The sequence below is a fragment of the Bos indicus x Bos taurus genome, chromosome 9 (genome assembly GCF_003369695.1).
Source record: "Bos indicus x Bos taurus breed Angus x Brahman F1 hybrid chromosome 9, Bos_hybrid_MaternalHap_v2.0, whole genome shotgun sequence".
Lineage (NCBI taxonomy): Eukaryota > Metazoa > Chordata > Mammalia > Artiodactyla > Bovidae > Bos > Bos indicus x Bos taurus.
The window spans coordinates 63793962-63799079 of record NC_040084.1 but is presented as its reverse complement, the minus strand read 5'-3'; the positions used below and the strand labels follow the sequence as shown (position 1 = coordinate 63799079).

The following is a 5118-nucleotide window of genomic DNA, read 5'->3' as shown; positions in this document are numbered from 1 at the left end:
AACTTTGCATATCTATTCTTTCTTTCCTTTCCTCTCAACATATTTGTTAGCTTTGTTTTCATTGCTTTATTCCCCACTTAGCACCTTGCTTTAGTTTTGCTTTCCTTTTCTTTTTCTTTTGCCAAAGTGATTAAATATTTATTTATTTATTTAAATTTAAATTTATTTCAACTAGAGGCCAACCTCTTTACAACATTGTATTGGTTTTGCCATACATCAAAATGAATCTGCCACAGGTGTACACGTGTTCCCAATCCTGAACCCTCCCTCCCACCTCCCTCCCCATACCATCCCTCTGGGTCATCCCAGTGCACCAGCCCCAAGCATCCGGTATCCTGCATCAAAACTGGACTGGAGATTCGTTTCTTATATGATATTATACATGTTTCAATGCCATTCTCCCAAATCATCCCACCCTCTCCCTCCCCCACAGAGTCCAAAAGACTGTTCTATACATCTGTGTCTCCTCTGCTGTCTCACATACAGGGTTGTCGTCACCATCTTTCTAAATTCCATATATATCCGTTAGTATACTGCATTGGTGTTTTTCTTTCTGGCTTACTTCACTCTGTATAACAGGCTCTAGTTTCATCCACCTCATTAGAACTGATTCAAATGTATTCTTTTTAATCGCTGAGTAATACTTCATTGTATATATGTACCACAGCTTTCTTATCCATTCATCTGCTGATGGACATCTAGGTTGCTTCCATGTCCTGGCTATTATAAACAGTGCTGCGATGAACATTGGGGTACATGTGTCTCTTTCAATTCTGGTTTCCTCAGTGCATACGCCCAGCAGTGGGATTGCTGGGTCATATGGCAGTTCTATTTCCAGTTTTTTAAGGAATCTCCACACTGTTCTCCATAGTGGCTGGACTAGTTTGCATTCCTACCAACAGTGTAAGAGGGTTCCCTTTTCTTCACACCCTCTCCAGCATTTATTGCTTGTAGACTTTTGGATCGCAGCCATGCTGACTGGAGTGAAATGGTACCTCATTGTGGTTTTGATTTGCATTTCTCTGATAATGAGTGATGTTGAGCATCTTTTCATGTGTTTGTTAGCCATCTGTATGTCTTCTTTGGAGAAATATCTATTTAGTTCTTTGGCCCATTTGTTGATTGGGTCATTTATTTTTCTGGAATTGAGCTGCAGGAGTTGCTTGTATATTTTTGAGATTAGTTGTTTGTCAATTGGTTCATTTGCTATTATTTTCTCCCATTCTGAAGGCTGTCTTTTCACCTTGCTTATAGTTTCTTTTGTTGGGCAGAAGCTTTTAATTTTTTTTTTTTGGTCATCTTTTTTTTAAATTTTATTTTTAAACTTTACACTATTGTATTGGTTTTGCCAAATATCGAAATGAATCCACCACAGGTATACATGTGTTCCCCATCCTGAACCCTCCTCCCTCCTCCCTACCCATACCATCCCTCTGGGTCGTCCCAGTGCACCAGCCCCAAGCATCCAGTATCGTGCATCAAACCTGGACTGGCGACTCATTCCATATATGATATTATACATATTTCAATGCCATTCTCCCAAATCATCCCACCCTCTCCCTCTCCCACAGAGTCCAAAAGACTGTTCTATACATCAGTGTCTCTTTTGCTATCTCATATACAGGGTTATTGTTACTGTCTTTCTAAATTCCATATATATGCGTTAGTATACTGCATTGGTGTTTTTCTTTCTGGCTTACTTCACTCTGTATAATAGGCTCCAGTTTCATCCACCTCATTAGAACTGATTCAAATGTATTCTTTTTAATGGCTGAGTAATACTCCATTGTGTGTAACGCTTCACGAATTTGCATGTCATCCTTGTGCGGGGGCCATGCTAATCTTCTCTGTATCGTTCCAATTTTAGTATATGTGCTGCCAAAGCGAGCACTAGTTTTGCTTTCCAGTTTGGCCTTTAGTTAGTTTTGTTCTTAACTGGTAAATATAATTTTTGATTTCCTTTGTTCACCGGGTCAGTCTACTGTACTTTATTTTTGTTGGAGTGTTTTCACTTTGCTCATGGGCATATATGTATATGTGTATATTTCATTATTTTAATTATTATTTGCCTGATTTTGTAACTGCTGTTTGTCTGGATTCATCTTTGATTTCTCATTTATGGGTATTTGTTTTATTCTCACTTAATGCCATAAAAAACCACCTGTGGAATCTTTGTTCCTGACCAGAGATCAAGCCCTGAGTCTTTGGAGTGGGAGCACTGACTCTAAGACCCTAGACTGCCAGGGAACTAACTCTAGGGGAAATCAAATAGTGAGAACTCATACAAAGGAAACCACTTGAATATAAGACCCAGCATGGTGTCACCCAACCACGGGGAGCACCCTGTGCAGGGCGCCTCATCTAAACAACAAACAAAACAAAAACACAAACCCGATCATCAGCAGACAGGATTACCACCTCACTCAGCCTTGCCCATCAGAGGAAAAGCAAACAAACAAACAAAAACTCAGCACAAATCTCACCCTATAAGAAGCTTACACAAACCACTGGACCAACCTTAGGAGGGCAGAAACCAAAAGGAAGAAAGAATTCAACCTTGAAGCCTGGAAAAAGGAGACTTCAAACACAATAAGTTAAAAAAAAAAAAAGAAAAGGCAGAAAAATATTACACAAATGAAGAAACAAACTAGAAACACAGAAGTCCAAATAAACGAAGAGGAAATAGGCAAATTACCTGAAAAAGAATTCAGAATAATGATGGTAAAGGTGATAAAAAAAAAAAAAAACCTTGAAAACAAAATGGAGAAAATGTAAGAATCAATTAACAAAGACCTAGAAGAATTAAAGAATAAACATACAGAGACAAACAACACAATTATTGAAATTAAAAATGCTATAGAAGGAATCAATAGCAGAATATCTGAAGCAGAAGAACAAATCAGTGAGCAGGAAGATAAAATGGTGGAAATAACTTCTGAAGAGCAGAATAAAGTAAAAAGAATGAAAAGAACTGAGGATAGTTTCAGAGACCTCTGGGACAATATCAAAAGTCCCAGAAGAAGAAGAGAAAAAGAAAGGGTATGAGAAAATTTTTGAAAAGATTATAGTTGAAAATTTCCCAACATGGAAAAGGAAATAGTCAATCAAGTCCAAGAGGCAGAAAGAGCCCTGTATAGGATAAACCCGAGGAGAAACATGCCAAGACACTAACCAAACTAACTAAGATTAAACACAAAGAAAGAATATTAAAAGCATCAACGGAGAAGCAACAAGTAACATACAAGGGAAACCCCATATGCTTAACAGCTGATCTTTCAGCAGAAACTCTGCAGGCCAGAAGGGAATGGCAGGATATGTTTAAAGTACTGAAAGGGAAAAATCTACAAACAAGATTACCGTGCCTGGCAAAGATCTCATTCAAAACTGATGGAGTAGTAAAAACCTTTTCAGACAAGCAAAAGTTAAGAGAATTCAGTGCCACCAAGCCAGATTTACAACAAATGTTAAAGGGACTTATATAGTCAAGAAATACAAGAGAAGAAAATATCTAAAATATCAACCTTAAACAATCAAGAAAATGGCAATAGAAGCATATATATCAATAATTAATTTAAATATAAGTGGATTAAATGCTCCAACCAAAAGACACAGACTGGCTGAATGGATACAACACCAAGACCCATATATATGCTGCCTACAAGAAACTTCAGACCTAAAGACACATATAGACTGAGAGTGAGGGGATGGAAAAATATTTTCCATGCAAATGGGAAGCAAAAGAAAGCTGGAGTAGCAATCCTCATATCAGACAAAATAGATCTTAAAATAAAGAAGATTACAAGAGTTAAGAAAGGATACTACATAATGATCAAGGGATCAATCCAAGAGGAAGACATAACAATTGTAAATATCTATTCACCCAACATAGGAACACCTCAATACATAAGACAAACACTAACAGACATAAAAGGATAAATTAAAAGTAGCACAATAATAATAGGAGACTTTAACACCCCGCTCACACCAATGGACAGATCAGCAAAACAGAAAATTAATAAGGAAACAGAAGTCTTAAATGATACATTAGATGAGATGGATCTCAGTGATATCTTCAGGACATTCCATCCAAATGCAGAAGAATACACCTTCTTCTCAAGTGCACATGGAACATTCTCAAGTGCACATGGAACATTCTCCAAGATAGATCACATCTTGAGTCACAAATCAAAGCTCAGTAAATTTAAGAAAATTGAAATCATATCAAGCATCTTCTCTGACCACAATGCTATAAGACTAGATATCAATTACAAGAAAAAGACTGTAAGAAACACAATTACATGGAGATTAAACAGTTCAGTTCAGTTCAGTCACTCAGTCGTGTCCGACTCTTTGTGACCCCATGAATTGCAGCACACCAGGCCTCCCTGTCCATCACCAACTCCCGGAGTTCACTCAGACTCACGTCCATCGAGTCAGTGATGCCATCCAGCCATCTCATCCTCTGTCGTCCCCTTCTCCTCCTGCCCCCAATCCCTCCCAGCATCAGACTCTTTTCCAATGAGTCAACTCTTTGCATGAGGTGGCCAAAGTACTGGAGTTTCAGCTTTAGCATCATTCCTTCCAAAGAAATCCCAGGGCTGATCTCCTTCAGGATGGACTGGTTGGATCTCCTTGCAGGCCAAGGGACTCTCAAGAGTCTTCTCCAACACCACAGTTCAAAAGCATCAATTCTTCAGCGCTCAGCCTTCTTCACAGTCCAACTCTTACATCCATACATGACCACTGGAAAAACCATAGCCTTGACTAGACGGACCTTTGTTGGCAAAGTAATGTCTCTGCTTTTCAATATGCTATCTAGGTTGGTCATAACTTTCCTTCCAAGGAGTAAGCGTCTTTTAATTTCATGGCTGCAGTCACCATCCGCAGAGATTTTGGAGCCCAAAAAAATAAAGTCTGATGCTGTTTCCACTGTTTCCCCATCTATTTCCCATGAAGTGATGGGACCAGATGCCATGATCTTTGTTTTCTGAATGTTGAGCTTTAAGCCAACTTTTTCACTCTCCTCTTTCACTTTCATCAAGAGGCTTTTCAGTTCTTCTTCACTTTCTTCCATAAGGGTGGTGTCATCTGCATATCTGAGGGTATTGATATTTCTCC

At 38.6% G+C, this 5118-nt stretch overlaps 1 non-coding gene across 1 annotated transcript; it reads right to left on the bottom strand.

The window, feature by feature from the left end:
* Positions 1–1784: 1784 nt before the first annotated feature.
* LOC113898936 lies at positions 1785–1891 on the bottom strand. The gene has a single exon (XR_003512792.1). It is a non-coding gene; the product is annotated as a U6 spliceosomal RNA (small nuclear RNA).
* Positions 1892–5118: the final 3227 nt, after the last annotated feature.